Source organism: Leucopleurus acutus (genome assembly GCF_964270905.1).
Source record: "Leucopleurus acutus genome assembly, chromosome: X".
Taxonomy (NCBI): Eukaryota; Metazoa; Chordata; class Mammalia; order Artiodactyla; family Delphinidae; genus Leucopleurus; species Leucopleurus acutus.
The window spans coordinates 85398691-85419129 of NC_139148.1; the positions used below are offsets into that span (position 1 = coordinate 85398691).

Genomic DNA, 20439 nt, shown 5'->3' on the forward strand with positions numbered 1-20439 from the left:
ACCCAAAGCAATCTACAGATTCAATGATCCTTATCAAATTACCAATGGTGTTTTTCACAGAACTAGAAAAAAAATTACAGTTTGTATGGAAACACAAAAGTCCCCAAATAGCCAGAGCAATCTTGAGAACGAAAATTGGAGCTGGAGGAATCAGGCTCCCTGACTTCAGACTATTCTACAAAGCTACAGTAATCAAGGCAGTAGGGTACTGGCACAAAAACATAGAATAGTGGAACAGGGTAGAAAGCTCAGAGATAAACCCACACACATATGCTCACCTTTGATAAAGGAGGCAAGAATATACAGTGGAGAAAAGACAGCCTCTTTAATAAGTGGTGTTGGGAAAACTGGACAGCTACATGTAAAAGAAGGAAATTAGAACACTCTCTAATACCATAATACCATACAGAAAATTAAACTCAAAATGGATTAAAGACCTAAATGTAAGGCCAGATTCTATAACAGTCTTAGAAGAAAACATAGGCAGAAGAAAACATAGGCAGAATACTCTATGACATACATCACAGCAAGGTGCTTTTTGATCCACCTCCTAGAGTAATGTAAATACAAACAAAAATAAACAAATTGGACCTAATTAAACTTAAAAGCTTTTGTACAGCAAAGGAAACCATAAACAAAACAAAAAGACAACCCTCAGAATGGGAGAAAATATTTGCAAACAAAGCAACTGACAAAGGAGTAATCTCCAACATATATAAACAGGTCATGCAGCTCAATGTAAAAGAAAACAATCAGGGCTTCCCTGGTGACGCAGTGGTTGAGAGTCCGCCTGCTGATGCAGGGGACACAGCTTCGTGTCCCGGTCCGGAAAGATCCCACATGCCGTGGAGCGGCTGGGCCCGTGAGCCATGGCCGCTGAGCCTGTGCGTCTGGAGCCTGTGCTCCACAGCAGGAGAGGCCACAACAGTGAGAGGCCTGCGTATCAAAAAAAAAAAAAAAAAATCAACCCAATCAAAAATCAGGTGGAAGACCTATATAGACTTTTCTCCAAGAAGATAGACAGATTGCCAACAAACAGATGAAAGGATGCTCAACATTACTAATCATTAGAGAAATGCAAATCAAAACTATAATGAGGTATCATCTAACACCAGTCAGAATGACCATCATCAAAATATCTACAAACAATATGATAGAGAAAGTGTGGATTAAATGGAACCCTCTTGCACTGTTGATGGAAATGTAAATTGATATAGCCACTATGGAGATTAGTATGGAGTTTCCTTAAAAAACGAAAAATAGAACTACCATATGACCCAGCAATCCCACTACTGGGTATACACCCTGAGAAAAACATAATTCAAACAGTGTCATGTACCACAATGTTCATTGCAGCACTATTTACAATAGCCAGGACATGGAAGGAACCTAAGTGTCCATCAACAGATTAACAGAAAAAGAAGATGTGGCACATATATACAATTGAATATTATTCAGCCATGTAAAGAAACGAAATTGAGTCATTTGTAGTGAGGTGGATCGACCTAGTCTGTCATATAGAGTGAATTAAGTTCGAAAAAGAAAAATAAATACTGTATGGTAACACATATATATGGAATCTAAAAACAAGTGGTTCTGATGAACCTAGTGGTAGGATTGGAATAAGGATGAAGACATGCAGAAGGGACTTGAGGACACAGGGAGGGGGAAAGGGAAGTTGAGACAAAGTGAGAGAGTAGCATTGACATATATACACTACCATAACTCTTACACTACCAAATGTAAAATAGATAGCTAGTGGGAAGCAGCTGCATAGCCCCGGAAAATCAGTTTGGTGTTTTGTGACCACTTAGAGGGGTGCGATAGGGAGGGTGGGAGTGAGGCTCAAGAGGGAGGGAATGTGGGGATATGTGTAGACATGTTGCTGATTCACTTTTTTATACAACAGAAACTAAGACAACACTGGAAAGCAATTATACTGCAATATAGATGTATACATAAATAAAAATAGGAAGAAAACTTTTACTCTTTGAAAAAAAATAATATATTGTTAGATGAAACGTAAATTGAAGTTACCCAAGACAATTTTTCAATATGTATTAATATAAAAAAAATGTAATTCTAGTAAATTATCATCCTACTTTGTAATGAATCTTTCATACAAATAAGCACTACCATAGTAGTAAGGAGATAAGTGGTTTTGAAATTTATTATTTTATATAGTGGTGGAGAAGTATCATAAGGGCAGAGTGAAAAGTTGGTTTTGGAATCCAGTCAGCTATAAACTAGAATACTGGTCCTGCTGGATATGAGTACAGTGACCTTGTCAAATCTCTCTGAATTTTAATTACTTTAGTGTTTAGACAAAAATACCAATACCTACCTTGCAAAATTAACAAAATTTGGTGAGGTAAAGACTTTAGCGTTCTCTGCTGGGTTGAATAGTATTCCTCCAAAATTCAAAATTCATGTCCACTTGGAACCTGTGAATGAATATAACCTTATATGGAAATAGTACCTTTACAGATGTAATCAATTTAAGATGAGGTCATATTGGATTATGGTGGGCTCTATAGACAATATGACAATGCCCTATAAGAAGAGAGAAATTTGGACAAAGTCCCAGATACACAGGCTAGAAGGCCGTGTGAAGCCAGAGTTAGAGATTGGAGTGATGCATCTGAAAAGCAAGGAACGCCAAGGGTTTTCAGTAACAACTAGAAGGTAGAAGGAAGGAATCTTCTCTATAACCTTCGAAGGGACCATGGCCCTGCTGACACCTTGATTTCAGAATTCTGTCCTCTAGAATTCTGAGAAAATAAATTTCTCTTTTAAGCCACGAAGTTTGTAGTACTTTATTATGGCAGCCCTAGGAAACCCATGCATGCATTTAGTAAAGTACTTTGCAAAGTAAGAGCTCATTAGAGGGAAATTATTTTTATTGGCTGGTGACAAGCTTCTTTCTTATACACTATTTTACTTTATGGTTTATGCTCCCTGTGATGTAGTTTTATTATTTCCAGTTTTCAAAAAAGCAGCTTAGAATCAGAGGTTAAGTATTTTGCTACAGATCACAAAATTAAGAAGTAACTGCCATTTATTTCATATTTACTTGACTAAAAATCTTCAATTTTTAAAGCATCACTTGACATTCTTGTTTTAAATTCCACCTCAAATGCTGACAGATAATTAGCCAAGCTTGTCTGTGCTAAGTTTTGAACTGCCAATTGGGAAATCCTAGAATTACCATGTGTCTTTAGGTCTCTGTGCAATACATAAGAAAAATATAGGGAATTCTGGATATTTACAGCAATTTTCATTGACCAGGACTAAAGAGCCTGATAGAAAAGTCTGGTAAATGGTAATAGTTCAAGCAATTGGACCTAAGATCAAATCTATCAGTACATGGTATGGCTAATCACACTTGTACAGATGTGTTTTATGTGAGCAAATCTTTCCATTAGAAGAAAATAAGTTAGGCTAAGAGGGCAAATTCATATCACTACTTTACAGAGTAAAGAAAAAGGATGAAGCAATAGCTTTTAAAGTTGTTAGGCTATTGTTTCAATTCTCTAAGGTACTTCATCTTAAAAGGCCACAAAGGAAAAAATTTGAACCAAGGATTCAAAGTCCATAAAATATTTCCTGAAAACTAACCTAGATTTTTTCCAAGTTGTGAATCATGTTATATAACCAATAAACATACTGCTAATCTTCATGACTCATTTTGAAATAGCCATACATTTCCACTAGTGATAAAATACCATTAAATTCCAAGTTCTCAGGAGCATTTATTTCTAAAGTTGCATTGGAGGCCATATCAAGTAAAGGAAGAAGGCAAACTCTAGAAGGCAACGCCAGACTCCTTTGCTATGTATGACTTCACTCTACTTGACCGACCTAGAAAGGGAAGCAGTATTTTCTGTTCAGTCAAAGCCCAATTCAGAGTGTCCTTACCTCCATAACTTCTTCTCCAATGACTCTAGCCCATATTAATCCCCCTCTTCTCTTCTCAGACAACCAATAGAGCTTGTCCTTTGATTAATGCACTTTTTTCCCTAACATCATTGTGCACTTACTATGTGCCAGACGTTGTGAAAGACACATAGCTCACATTATCTCATTTATTGCTCACAAAAAGCTGTGAGGCAGGGATTTGAGTAGATGCCCTGCCTAAGGATGAAAGTCAAAATCATGCTGATCTTTACCTTTTGTCATGCCTCTAGGGACGCTAAGCACTATTACTATTATCCAGAAACTCAGACAAATAAGCCTCATTTCATCAACAGCTTCTAAAGGGCAAAAAAGAATTACATTTTCAACAATCTTCACAGTAGTTTACACAGTTAGTTCTAGGTCACAAACAAGTTCTTCACAAATAAGTGTTGAATAGTAGATGCTAAGTTGGGAAAAGAAGCATGTTGTGTGGAAATAATATTCTACTGGAAGTCAAGAGACATATGTCACACAGATGTGATCTTGATGAAACAATCTCCCTGAGCTTCATTTTACTTTACATAGTTTGAACGGATCCGATTACAAGATCTCTGACATTCTCTCTCACTCTGACACTAAATGTCGACCAAAAGGTCCAAGGAACTATTACTTAGAAAGGAAAGGGTTACCACCCACAATCAAAGTAGGCTGGATAAATTTTTAAGAGCATTTTGAATTATTACTTCATAGGATACTGCATCTGCCATAGCTGAAGAGAAACCTCAGTACCAGACAGAAATAAAGCAACATCTTTTGGGTGAGAGCAATGCATAGATTTGACTTTTCTAAAGCTGGTGCTGAAATAGACTCCTAATAAGTCTTCCTGCCTCCGCTCCAATATTTTCTCCACAATATAATCAAAGTTGTCTTTCTACAATTACAAACAAATCATTTCACCTGATTAAAAGTCTTCAGTGGCTTCCATGTGCTCTTTGAAAAAGATCAAATCTTCAAAATGGTCTCTAACTTCAACTTTCACCACTGTCTGCTTCAAAATCTTTATTCTAGGCTTCCAGCCATACTCAACATTTTTTCAGATACCTAAATGAGCCAAAAGTACACTCCTCTGTTGGCCTTTGAACAGACACACCAAATAAAAATGCTGAGGATATTTTACATGTGAAAAAGCAACTGAATGTTCATAGCAGCATTACTCTAAATAATCAAAAAGTGAAAACAATACAAATATCTATCAACTAATGGATGGATAAACAAAAGGTAATTCAGTTGTCCTTTGGTATCCCCAGGGAATTGGTTCCTGGACTTGCCTTGGACACCAAAATCCCCGGATGCTGAAGTCCCATAGTAGGTCTTCCATATCTGTGGGTACCAAATCAGTGGACTCAACCAACTGTGGATAATAAACATAGTACAGGATCTGTGGTTGGTTGACTCCATGGATGCCACTCCCATTGATATGAAGGGCCACCTGTATTGAAAAAAGTCTACCTGTAAGTGGACCCACACAGTTCAAACCCATAATTTTCAAAGTTCCACTGTATATCTATGCAATGGAATAGTACTTAGTCATAAAAAGGAATGAAGTACTGATACATGGCACAACATAGATGAACCTTGCATGGCACAACATAGATGAACCTTGCAAACATTATGCTACAGGAAGAGAACCAGACACAAAAGGCCACGTATTGCATGACTGCATTTATATGAAATGTCCAGAATAGGCAAATCCATAGAAACAGAAAATAGATTAGTAGTTGCCAAGGTCTAGAGGAAGGGAGAGTGAAGAATGATTGCTAATGAGTATATTGTTTCTTTTTGGGGAGGTGAAAATGTTCTAAAATTAGATTAGATTTTAGTTATAGTTGCACAACTTAATACTAAAAAGCATTTATATTGTACACTTGAAGTAGATAAATTATATTATGTTTGAATTATATTTCAAGAAAAGTGTTAAAAATGCAATTAAGGATGCTGTGAAAGTCATTATAGAAGTGGCAGAGAGGTAGAGTAGTCCAGTGCAAATAAATAATTGAACTTAGATTGGAGTGTTGGCACCTCAGCTTGGTTGTTGTGTGAGCTTGGGTAAACCAGCTCTCAGCCTTTACCTGCAAAACAGGGGATAATACAACGTGTACTAGTGTGAGGATTAAATGGGATAGAGTAGGTAAAAATGCTTTGTAAATGGCAAAATGCTCTTCAAATGTAAGATCTAGTAAGATAATACATTATATAACTATTATTGCAATATATGGTACATATGTGAAGTCCAGTATTTAACACCTGTTTTTGTTTTTTTTTTTTTTTTTTTTTTTACGGTATGCGGGCCTCTCACTGTTGTGGCCTCTCCCGTTGCGGAGCACAGGCTCTGGACGCACAGGCCCAACGGCCATGGCTCACGGACCCAGCTGCTCTGCGGCATGTGGGAACTTCCCGGACCAGGGCACGAACCCGTTTCCCCTGCATCGGCAGGCGGACTCTCAACCAATGCATCACCAGGGAAGCCCAACACCTGTATTTTTATTCTTAGTCCCACAAGGCCCCTTGATAACAATCAGAAGAATTAACTTCAGATGAAGAAAAATGCTCTTAATTATCCCCTTTTAATTTTAGATAATATAAAATTATTCTATTATATTTGGTTGATATTTAGACAATTGAATTTTGTTCATGAGTCTCTGAACACCACATTTTCATCTTATGCTAATACTCTAAGAAGGCAATTTTGTTCAGAAAATCCAAAGATGATAACTCTATGGAAAAGATTTGAAAGCCAGGCTCTATAATATGACATTAAGAAGGCAGGGAAGAGAAGAGGAAGGATGTGTATTTCTTTATAAATCTTTGCTAAGAATCTTGGGGTGGGGAGAGAGAAGCAAACATCTGCAGTGGTAAACTTTTTTTCTCCTTAAACCTAAAGGACAGCCGAAAAGCAATCTGTTGTTTGTATAGAAAGAAATGCTAGTAAAAGAGGAAGAAAATACGCTTGGGGGAACATCTGCTCTGAGAAATCACTTGAAAAGTAAGCATGGGGAAACATTTGCACAACATACAGCATATACTGTGCTGCAGAAATGGAGAGAGAATAATGCAGGGAAGATCTGCATGCACAAATATATGTGGCATAGGGAAACAAGTAAAAAATATATATTAACTATTTTCATCTTCAAAATTAATTAGCAAATATATTTTAATACTAGGCTGTAAAGGTCATTATCACTAGAACACAGTGACCTCAAATGACATCTATCACTCTAGCATAAGTTAACCTCCCTGCCCAAACTTATGAGGTGCTCATTGTAAGTAGAGTAAAATTGAAATGGAGGATGTTTTCCCTGCTTTTGAGGAGCTCTTAGCTAATTTAGAAAGATAGAGTCAATGTCTAGAAAGGACATATTGACATATACAACACCATAGAAGTAAATGTAAATATGACGCCAAGAACACAGAAGAGTAATGAAAATTTACAAAAATGGAATAACCTGGATGGAGTGGGGTTACTCAAGAAAGGTCAGAGGTCATTAGCCACATTAGCTGCCTTTGAGCCAAATCCAACCAAAAGTTTTCTTTGGTTTGTGTGCATTCACGTGCACACACACACACACACACACACAAACACAAATTATATTACATGTTTAAAAATTGAGAAGGTTACCATAAGAATTTAGATACCTGGTTTCTTCTGAAAAAGTAGATAATCAAAAAAACTGGGTCTACTTTCCTACGTGGCAATAGTCAGCTTGACCTAAGTCACAGCTGCGTACTTTAGAGGCAGCATGTGTTCTGTCCACCACATTCCCCTCCACTCCAAATTACATCTCTAGTGCATTGGTTAAGAAGATTGCTGTAAAGGCAAATCAGAGCAGAAGCTCTCAAATACTAGGTATGTAAGGAACATTTGTATGTTGTGTTTGTATGTTTTATGTATGTATGGAACCATTGAGTATGTATGTATGTGCACACATGTATGAAACACCTGGCCTCAGTGTATGTTACATAAGAAACATTTGAGGTGTTAATTACAAATACCATTTCCTGGAATATACCACAGAACTACAGTCTCTGAGGCCAGGTGACTGGAATATGCATTTTGTTAAAAACTAGCACCATAAATATTTCTTAGATACACATAAATTTGCAAACCACTGTTCTTGGCCATCTCCACTCAAATTCACTTTACTTACTGGTGGAAGATTAACCTTAATCTACATGTTGCTTTCTGCTGAAAAATCTTTAATGATTTCCTCTTATCTACTGAATAAAGTTCAAACTAGGCAGTCTGGCATACAAAGCTTGCTATGATATATTCTAAGGCACTTTTTCATTATTTTCTGACTACATAAATCTTTCATTCTTTTCAGGTTGAACTACCTCTTCCTCATAAATGCCTCATACCTCTAACCACTAGGCCTTGGCAGAGGCTTAACCTTATATGTGAAAATGTATTTTTTCTATCTGCCTATTAACTGATACCTAGGTAGATACCTAACTTAACTTGGGGCAATCATAATTTTTCCCCAGTGTTTCTCCCTAAGAGGTTGTAAAACTCAAGAGCCCATGACATTTATGTGTTCATATATGTGGGGCAGAAAAGCAGAGAAAGACCTGGAATGGACCTTAGGTATATACATTTTTGACAAGCAATTTGGTGGGTGATTCTGAAGTAAAGGAAATACTTTCAGAACCACTGGTATAGGAAATAAACATTGATTTGGAATCAGAAGACCCGTTACTAAACTTGAGCTCACCATTAACTTACTGGGTGACAGCATAAATCGGCAAAGATTTCTGAACTTCAGATTTGTCCATCTGTAAGATGTAGGAGTGGTACAATGAAAATGATTATCAAAATATTGAACGATTGGGAATGCATACTTCTCTTCTTGTTGAACGTTGCTTTGCTATTTCTCCAACAGACTGTTTCTAACCTTTACAGTGTGATGCTCTGAATTTGTCCCAAACATAGTTCCATGATTGGTGACCACAAAAAAACCTACTCTGTAGAATAGGACTTGAGCCAGGTGACATAAAGGTTTTCTTTCCCTCATTGACTTCTGAGAAGGAGTTGTGAGAAAAACAAAAAGAAAAGAAAACAACAACAACAAAAAGAAAACAGAGATGCTAAGTGTGTGCTGAAAGTGAACTGTCCACAGAAGCTGAAGCTGAAATCATACAGAGATGGACAAAGGGAATTTATTACAGGGTTACAGAGAAGCATCTGTTATGGGGTCTGACTTAAATCTTTGGCTGTAGCAATTTTATTATGAACTTTATGTGTAAAAGCAATAACAGTGCAATAAATGAAATCTTATGTATGTGTCTGATATTTTTATCGGTAGCTAATATACCATTCCTACAATATTTCCTAACATCTAACATGACCCTTGAAAGATTGTCCCTGGATAAAAATGTTCTAATTCTAGAAAGGAACTTCTTGACTCACTTGTTCTTCATGGTAATATGACTAAAAAGTCCTGTACACAAGATTGTGCTTAATTTGGAAAAGTATCTTATTCAAACATATGGTAAATACTAGGGATGATATGGAACATTTGTTAAACTACCAAAAGATCCAAGAACACTTCCTTGGTTCCAAGAAGTTTATATTTACACATATTAATAAATATATATACATATATATAAATAAATATATACACATATATATGTACATATAAATATATATATATATATATTGCCTCGTCTTCAAAATTCCAAATGATTAGATAATTCAATTCAATGAGGAAAAAAAGCTGTTATACTTACTTTGGATACATTATAAAACAAATCATAAATTTGCCTGTGGCAGCTGTAGACAGCCACAGTTTTTCAATTATAAATAAATAAAACATCTCAGCTTTATATACCATTACATGGTGGTCTGAAGAAGATTCTGAACAAGTTGCATATTAAGTATTGGGTGGAAAAGAACAACTGCCTTGTTTCTCAAAAGGAGTATTAAGCTTCCAGTAAAATTCAAGTATTTTCAAAAGATTTATCTCCCTCTTTCACATTGATAGGAAATGTATAAAATATGTTATGTCATATGTTGGAATAAATTTGTTAGATACTCAAGTAGATAATGAAGTATTTGAAATTTTGGAGAAGGTGAAGAATCATGAAAATAACCATCTGCTTGGGTATTACCTACCACTCCTATTACCTTCTTTCTCTTTTGTTGACTTCATAACCATTTTGAAAATACACAAAAAGATAGAAAACATAGTCATTAAGTGTGAGAACCTGCACAACCTGAACTGGTCATATACAGATTACATAAATAGAGACATTTTTCTAACGTAGATTTAAATTGACAAGTGATTAATTGAAGGAAGGGAGCTGCCAAAAGGAAGTTTCCTTTAAATGCCAAAACCAGTAGTCTTGTTATTTGAAAAGTGCCAAAAATATTGACTGACCTGAAACATTGACTAAAAGCTGATTGCTTCGACCAAATACTTCTGAGAGTTTCTCCAGTGTGGCTCTGCTAACTTTGGAAAAAAATTTGACATACCTAAAAGGTTGTAAATTCTTTAAATAAACATGCCATTATTTTTCAGAATTATTACTTTCAACGTTTTTGTTTTGATTCAGGCAATCAGATCCCTTAATTTGAGCTTTTGAACATGAATCTTATTATGTGAACACTTATAAAAGTGTAAAATTGAATCACTATATCTTGAAAATAAATATTTTAGATCTATTAATTAAACTTATTGTTAGAATATTTATAATTCTTTTATCACAGTAATCTAAACACAACAAAATGTTTCTTTTCGGGGGGGGTTCTGGACACATTACAGTTTTCAATGTAGATTAGGATTTATTTATACCAAAATAGACTTTATAATTCAACTTCTACTTGCTGAGGTAATTATATACTATGATATTAATGAATGTTAGTTAGAATTAAGCCCAGAATCTTCTGACATATTGAATTTATTCAAATTTTTACAATATAGCCTGTCTCACAGGCTATAGTTTTCATACAAATGATTTGATTCTTTTTATGAAGTATGGGATAAATCACACTAATTGTATATACATACAAAATACATTTCTTCATGAGAATATAAAGACTAAACTAGTATTTAGATTATTTAAAATTCCATTATAAAATTTTATATAGAGACAATCTTACAGAAGAGCATACATTGTTTTCATAATTGATGCATACTCTATCATTATTTTTTGGTTGTTAACAACTTAATTTATATATAATTCAGAAACCATATAATTCACCCATTTAAAGAGGCTGGGGGGTGGAGGAAAAGAGGAAAAAATGTAAAGTGTATAATTCAATGGGTTATAGAGTATTTTGAGCTGTAAAACTATAACCACAGTCATAGAACATTTTCATCATCCTCCCCCCAAAACCCCTCTACAAATGTAGCCTTTAACACTTAATCCTCCCCTTCCTTTCTGTCCTAAGAAACCACTAATCTATATTTTGTCTCTATCACTATGCCTTTATGGATATTTTATATAAATGGAGTCATATGCATTGTGGTCTTCTGTGACCAGCTTCTTTCATATAGCATAATGTTTCCAAAGTTCATCCATGTTGTGGCATGTATCAGGGAATCATTTTTTTTTCAGCCAAATAATATTCCATTGTAAGGATATACCACATTTTATTTATCCATTCATCAACTGATGGACATTTGGGCTATTTACATTTTTGGGCTGTTATGAATGATACTGTTATGAATATCCATGTATAAGCATTTGTGTGGATATATAATTTCAATTCTCCTGTTATATCATTAGGAGTGGAATTGCTGGGTCATATGGAAACTTTATGTTTAACTTTTGAGGAACTGCCAGACTGTTTCTCATAGTAGCTGCCGATTTTACATTCCCAGCCAGCAGTGTATGATGGTTAAAATTTTTCCACATCTATGTCAATATTTATATTACATTTTTTTTTTTTGTGGTACGCAGGCCTCCCACCGCTGTGGCCTCTCCCGTTGCGGAGCACAGGCTCCGGATGCGCAGGCCCAGCAGCCATGGCTCACGGGCCCAGCCACTCCTTGGCATGAGGGATATCTTCCTGGACTGGGGCACGAACCCGCATCCCCTGCATCGGCAGGAGAACTCCCAACCACTGTGCCACCAGGGAAGCCCTATTTTACATTTTTTGATTAAAGACATCCTAAACATCTTAGTGGGTGTGAAGTGAGTATCTCATGCTTTTGCTTTGCATTTCCTTACTAATGATATTAAACATCTCATCATGTGTTTGTTGGCCATTTTCATAAATTCTTTGGAGAAATGTCTTTTCAGGTTTTTGCCCATTTTATAATTATTTGTCTTTATATTGTTGAGTTGTGAGAGTTATTTTCATATTCTGGATATAAATTTCTTATTATATATGACTTGCAAATATTTTCTCCAATTATGTGGTCTGTCTTTTTACTTTCTTGATGGTATCTTTTGAAGCACAGAAGTTTTTAAATTTGATGAAGCCCAGTTTATCTATTTTTTCTTTTGTTGCTTATACTTTATGTGTCATATTTAAGAAACCATTGCCTAATCCAAGGTCATGAAGATTTGCATGTATTTTTTAAGAGTTTTATATAATATATTGTATCAATTCTGGATACTGGCATCCCTGAACCATTACTGGGCTTTCTGTTGTTGTTTGCTTGACTGGACTCTTTTAGTAAAGTCTATTTCCCTTGCAGTGTAAAGTCTTTTATGTTGCATCTCAGAGTGTGTAGCCTTTGGGTATGTGCACAGCCACTCTGGAATGATAGTATTTTTAACAGTCATTTAGCCAAGTATCATTAGCATAGCATTTTAGCAGTCTTTTCTTTGAGTCTCCCTTTCCTGGACACATCCAGTAGTTAGATAGATTCCACTAATTGCTGGCACATTGCTCTGTTGGTTTGATCATGCTCTGGATCCTAATTTTTCCACAGTTTGATCCACTTAAATTGGGGCCCCTTCACAGGGATAGTTTTTGAGGCAGGTATTTGAGGTTTTTTTCTTATATCAGGAGGTGTCTTAGCTATCACTTTTCATAGTTTTCTCTGGTAAAGCAGCTGGCCTGTGATTTTGCTTGTTGTCTCATGGAGCTACCAGTCTTTTTTTATTTGCTTATCACCAAAGTCTTCATTGTTTTCAAGAGGGCCCTTAGGCTTGAACTTCCCCACACTTCATTTCAAATGAAGTCAGTTCATCTGTGGAATGTTTCAGAACTCTCTGTTCTTATAAACTCTCTCTACCCCTGGGAGAAAGATCTCTGGACCACTACTGGGGATGCTAGACACAGTGGTAGCCTCTGGCCTTCTCCGCTTGCTTCTCACAGTATTTAACTTCTGCCCTATGAGTGAGCTGGTTAGGATTCCAGGATCAGGATACCAGGATTCTCTGTCTCCAGCCATTGGAGTGGAGCCTCTACCATATGAATGGAGACTTATTGGAGGAAGAAATCTCCAACCTCTCCACCACACTCACCTAGAATTTAATTTTTGCAATGAGTAGCTTGGGGAGGGGGAAATGAGAAATGCTAGCAGCCTGCTCTTCCCAGATGATACTATGCCCTTGACTGAAAACTGGGGGGAGAAGGTGTCCTGTGTTCTTGGCTACATCCACAAGGAATGGAGTTGGAGTTTCTAGGCAGGAGTGAGGGATGGAATGGGTAATGGTTTAAATGTTAAAGACGTTTGCTGTTTTTACCAAGTTTTAGTATATTTTCTTGATTTTTTTTTCATTTGCTATATGCCCTGAGGTCAATTTATAGAGACTTAAAAGAAAACATATATATATTGATATACATATAGAATAGATATATGTATATAGATATATATATATAGAGAGAGAGAGGTATAAATTATATATAGATATGTATTTATCTATATGTATAGTTATCTATCTATCTATCTATCTAATCTGTACCTCTATCTATATCTATCTAGCTTGTTTCACAGTGAAACAACTATGCTTGTTTCACTGGGTAGCAGGTTATGGAACTCTTCATGCTGCCATTCCAAAAGTGGAATTATTTATCTTTAAAGAAACAAACTTTTCTTCTTTTTCTTTTTTAGTTAAACAATGATTTTATGCTTGATTACAACAGACACATTTATGCAACCAGGGAAGAGGTTGTGGATGACTCATATTTCCAACTGGGGGTAAGACTCCTTTGGTCTTGTAATATCAAGCCAACTGGTGAATATGGCTGTCAATCAGAATCAGACAGAATTTAGCATCTTTATTCTTTCTGTTCCTCTCAAGATGCTTTCAAACAGCAACAGCTCTCTTAATTAAATGATAGAGATCCTCAGGAAGATCAGGAGCAAGTCCTTGGGACTTAAGAATTCTCAAGATTTTATTGCCTGTCACAAAACGTACTTGTGCAACACCATGTGAGTCTCTCAGGATCACACTGTTCTGTAGGGGAGTCAGGCCCTTCTTGACCAGTTTGTAGATCTACTCCTTCACATTGTCAGATGTCAGCTTCAGCCAGGTGGGGATGCTGTGGCAGTAGGGCAGAGTCTTGTGGGACTGGCCCTTCCCTGAAACGTGCATGTGACCCATGGTGGTGGCGGTCTCTAAAGAAACATACTTTTTAAGGTTCAACATGAAAATCATTGTTCATTAGTATTGAATGTCTGCTTCATCAGACCAATGATTATTTATCTTGTTTTGCCTATAGTTGAATCACCTTTAAAATTTATATTTCTTAGATGATGCTATTATTTTTGAAGGATAAAAAAAATCAAGGTTTATGCTTCTTTATGTAACACAAACACACACATATGTTTACACCTACACATTTTAGTGGCCTTAATAGATATTGATTAATTATTTATTCTGTGTCTATTAATTCCCTGAAATAGTATCAGACATCATGTTTCTTTTGATGAGTTGCTCTGCCACACTCCAACAAACATAATACTTGCCCCCATGACTACAGGAATCTATAAGTTGAACTAGTCACTGAAGCTGGGTCAAATAGAGCCCTATCTTTGGGTAATTTCTTTTTCTGTAACTGAGAGTTCCTTTTTTCTCTAGACCATAAGCTGATACGATATGATATGATATAAAATTGAAGTTGCCTCTGGGCACATCGCCATCCATATAAAGGAAGCTTCCATATGGTACGAGAAAATGAAGTCAACACAGAAAAGTGGTCACTAAGTGAAGAGAAACAGAAGAAAAGAGGAGAGACAGAGAGAGAAAGAGATAATTAATAATATTGTTTGAGACTCTGAATATTGTTTCTGAGGCCAGATCTAAGCCTGATATTCCTATAACTTGTTTGAGTTGGTTTTCTCTCACTTGCAATTGAAAGAGCCTTTATTGATACATCATATATATATATATATACATTATAACTGTAAAGACATAAAAGGTCATATATATCTATATTTGTGTATGCACATACACATCAGTAAAATGTGTATATTAGGAATTATAACAAATCATGGACATTAAGGACATGACAGAACAAAATTGACAAATTTCTTGAATCTAAATTTTCGTATTGAGTTACACAAGTAATTTCACTGTGTAGAGAAAATCTTTCAAAAATTTTTTTTCATGTAGTAGATTCACATAGTCAGTCAGTAGAATTTGCTGAGATTCCACTTGTATCAGCATTACATTATACTTAAAATAAAAGAGGATCCTATCACAATGGCTTAAAAATATTGTAATTTGTCTCTTACACTAAGATGCCCAGCTTTATGCAGTTTGAGAGTGCCATCAGTGACCTACTTTTTTTTTTAATCATCTTTAACTTCTGCCTTTTCTAATGTGTTGGCTTTTGTCCTTATGTTTATTGTCTTATGGTTAAAAAATAACTGCTGAGTCTCTAGGTTTCACATCAATGTTCCAGTCAAGATGAAGAAGTGCAAAATGGCAAAAAAACAAAACAAAACAAAAACAAAAACTCAAAGGTGAAGAAGCGATGAAAGATGTAGAATGAGCATTTAGATATAAAAATTTAAGACCTGATATCAAGGTCTTGGATTTAGGAGTCACTGGTGTATGGATAGTAATAAATCTATGGGACTGGATAAGGTGATCCATGCAGGGAATGGAGAGTGAAAAGATAAGGCAGGTGACAAAAAAGAATTTCAGATAATTTTACCAGTTAAAGCTTAGGGTCCAGATGGACAATAGACATATGAAAAGATGCTCAAAATTATTATTTATTAAGAAAATGGCATTTAAAACACAAAGAGATCACAAACATGCACACACACACACACACACACACACACACACACACACACCAGAATTGGTAAAATTAGAAAGACTAAAAAGACCAAGTGTTAGCAAGGATGTGGAGAAACTTGAGCATTCATATGTTACTGGTAGAAGTGTATAGTGGTAAAACCATGTGGGAAACTGTTTGGAAGAATCTATCAAAGATAAAAATATGTCTATCATATGGCCCACCAGTTCCATTCTTGGGCAAATATCCATAGGAGTGTTTATGTTCACCAAAACACATGCATAGAAAAGAGCCAAGAAATTTAAATACTGTAAAGTCCAATAACAGTTGAATATATTGCAGTACATTTATACAATGGAATATTAGTTCAATGAATGAACTAATACTACACACAACATGGATGATTTTTACAGACATGATGACTGGCAGAAATAAGATATAAAAGGATACATATGGTGATAGACAGGAGAACAGTGGATAACTCTTGGAAGATATAGATTGAAAGGGGACATGAGGGAGATTATAGGATTTTAGAAATGTTCTATATTTTATTTTATTTATAAATGTTTTATTTATTTTATAAATGTTCTATCTATCTATCCATCCATCCATCCCTTTATATATCCTCACTTTGTTCGCTGAAAAGGCCTAGAAATAATTACAAACCCAGTAACAATGAATATCCCTAGTATACTCAGATTGTAAACTTGAAATATAATTTTTTATTCAATGTAACCAGACCTTTTTGGGGAAAATGACTGATCCCAGGTATGGGGGAGAAAACGTAGAAGGTGAAGCTGGAACATTCTGAGATACCAGATAGAAAGGAAACTATCAATGCTCATTAGGGTCATGTCAAAAGGACTTAGAAGATAACTTGGATAGGCCTCACTGGCCAAAGAAAAGACAATTTAAACTTCAGTAAGGATACATATAGCAAAGATGGAAATCTATGAAGTGTGTTTAATCTCTTGAGTTTCAAATTATATTAAACAGGATATACTGATTTTTTATCTATTGAGGATGCCAGAATTGATTCATTCTCTTGAAAATTGGGTAAATAAGTGGAGGGACTCATGTATTTATACTGATTTTCCTATGTAAACTTTACCAATTGATAACCAATTAGTTGATGAGGGTAAGTACCTCCTTTTGAAATTCTTACAGTAAAGAAATGAACACAAAATAATTGAATTAGTAAATATCCATTTTTTTACTTCCCAATGAATCAAGAGATTTATGCTTTGTATATTAATTATTGCTAAAAAAAAAAAGAAAGAGAAAAAAACAGGCGTTATGTGACTCCTGATAAAATAACACAGTATTGCCTATATTCTTGCTGAAGAGTTTGAACATGAGTCTGATCAAGCCTTGGAGCTAGTTGTCAATTTTCAGGAAATAGAGAGGACAGAAGAATATTTTGGACTACATCATGTCTGTTCAATCAATGGAATCTATACTGTGGGAAAGTCTAAAATTTTAATAGTTCATGTTCTTCAGCAAGTAAATTGTAAGGGAGAGAAAGAAGGGATGAGGGAATATACTGATTGTAAGAGACAAAATATTTCTCATATTTTATCACATATCACATATTTTTAAAATTGGCATGGCTAAACTGTAATGTCTAAGAATGCAAACTGGGGTGATAAAACCAAGCAAGTAATAAATTACGATAAAAGTCAGAATGGTGGCCTTTTTGTGAGAGAGGGTAGGGACTGAAGTGAAAATAGAGGACATGGAGGGAGCACTTGGGTAACTGAATGAATTTCATTTCTTGAGCTGGGTGGTGGTTATAGAAGGATGTTTGTTTTATAGTATATATTTGTTTAATGTGATTTTCTTTGTTTCATTTTATTTTAAAGTTAAAAGTCAAAAAATGAACAAAATAATTTAAAAATAAGCATAATAAAAATAAATGTGCAATAAATTCATTTTTCAGAGACAGAAACAGAATTTTTCAACAGCCTTTCCACACTAAAAGAAAAATTAAAGGTGGCTCTTTTGGAAAAAAGGGAAAATAATGTTAAATAGAAAATGAACACACAGAATGAAATGTTTAACACTGAGAAGGGAAAAAATGTGATGAATACTTACTTGTATCAATAACAGCAATATTATGAGGAATTAAAATATATGTGGAAAATAACATAATTGAGAGTGGATATAAATTGATTTAAATGTTCTAAGTTTCTGTAAGTATCAGGGAAGTGGTAAAAATAATATTTTTTAAAAGTGTGATAAGTAAGGCATATGACTTGTGATCTTTAGGATAATTATTAGAATAGTAAAATAATAAACAACTATAAAATTAATACAAAGAAAATAAATATAAGCCCAACTATATAGAAATGGCATTAAATAAAAGAGTGAAAATATTCCAAGTAAAAATATTGATTATTAGAATTGATTAAAAAGATAAAATCCTGGGCTTCCCTGGTGGCGCAGTGCCTGAGAGTCCACCTGCCGATGCAGGGGACACGGGTTTGTGCCCCGGTCCGGGAAGACCCCACATGCCTTGGAGAGGCTGGGCCCATGAGCCATGGCTGCTGAGCCTGCGCGTCTGGAGCCTGTGCTCCACAACGGGAGAGGCCACAACAGTGAGAGGCCCACGTACTGCAAAAAAATAATAATAATAAAAATAAAAAAGATAAAATCCAACCATATATTATTTAAAAGATACAAAATTTAAATATAAGGATAGAAAAAATTTAAAAGAAAAATAAATGAAAATCATATGCCATGTAAACACTAACCAAGAGTAATCTGGTGTAGCTATACCAGTACAGTAAGTCCCCTACATATGAACCTTCAAGTTGCAAATTTTCAAAGGTATGAACGTGTGTAGGCACATCCAATCATGTAAGTTAGTTCCCATGTCTGGCATACATTGTCACATGTGTGCATCCTCTACCAGTGGTTGTTCTTTTGTGTACTTTATTATACAGTACCATATAGAGTACAGTAGTGTGGTATTTTATTTCAAACCCAGGATGTCCAGAAGCAAGTGTTAAAAGCAGCAGTGATGTAGCTGGTACTGCTAAGAAACACCAAGAATTGGAGGCTGAGAAAAGATGAGGAGAGACAAGAGGAAAAAGAAGTAATTGAAGAACTGAAGAGATTCATGATGCAGGAAATGGCAAGGGGATTTTCTTTATTTGAGGAGGTATTGTTAGTTTTTGAGGCACAGGACCCATACGTAGAATGGTACACAAATGTTGTAGCAACCATTCAGAATGCAATCCAGCGCTAACAAGTCATCTATGATGAGGAAAAAAAAGAGCTAAGAGCTACTACCCAGACATTACTTGATCGTTTATTCAAGAGGGTAGATAGAATTGAATCCAGCAAGGAACCAGAACCTGTGCCATCAACGTCAGGCATGAGTGAAATTTCAACTTGCCCTCTGTCTCCTATTGTTGATGATCCTTCAGCTCTACCATCTCCCACTTACTCTCCCTCCTTCAGTCAGTAACTCTTCTTTCATGTTCACTCAATGTGAGCCCCTGTATGCCAGCTGTTGTACTGTACTACTGTACTTTTCAAGGTATTGTACTATAAGATTAAAAGTGTTTTCTTTATTTTTTGTGTTATGTATTATTTGTGTGAAAAATATTATAAACCTATTACAGTACAATACTATATAGCTGGTTGTGTTAGTTGGGTACCTAACCTAACTTTGTTGGACTTACAAACAAATTGGACTAATAGACATGCTCTTATGAACTTGTTTGTATGTTGGGGATTTACTGTAATGGACATAGTAAATGTTAGAATAACTTAGGGATAAAGAGAGGCATTCATAATGGTAAAATGTCAGTATAACAAGAAAATATCATAACTCTAACTCCTCATTTAGCAAACACCGTAGCCCCAAGGTATATAAAGTGAAATTAACAAAAATAAAAATAGATATACAAAATCCATGATCATAGTAGTAGTCTTTCTCACATATATTTCAACTTAGAATAACAGGAAAAAGATAATGATATAAAAATTTGAACTACACAGTTAATTAATTTGACCTAATTGACATATAGAACACTGTGCCTGACAATGACAGAACTCAGTTCTTTTCATGTGTATAGAAAATATTTATTAACATGGACCACACACTGGCTCAAAAAGAAAGTCTTGATATATTTCAAAGTATCAAATCACTCAGATTTTATTTTCTGGCCATAATTGAATTAAGCTAAAACTCAATAAGAAGGCAATAATTATACATAATCCCATTGTCAGGAAATTGAGCAATTTATTTCTAAATAATCCATGGGTAAAAGCAGAAATCAAGACAGAAGTTCTAAAGTATTTTGGAAGAAATTATAATAATATGGTAT

At 35.2% G+C, this 20439-nt stretch overlaps 1 pseudogene across 1 annotated transcript; it reads right to left on the reverse strand.

Annotated features, from left to right (window-relative positions):
• Positions 1 to 14002: 14002 nt before the first annotated feature.
• On the reverse strand, positions 14003 to 14457 carry LOC309978316 (small ribosomal subunit protein uS15-like; annotated as a pseudogene). Its single transcript has one exon. The product of its transcript is annotated as a small ribosomal subunit protein uS15-like (transcript).
• Positions 14458 to 20439: the final 5982 nt, after the last annotated feature.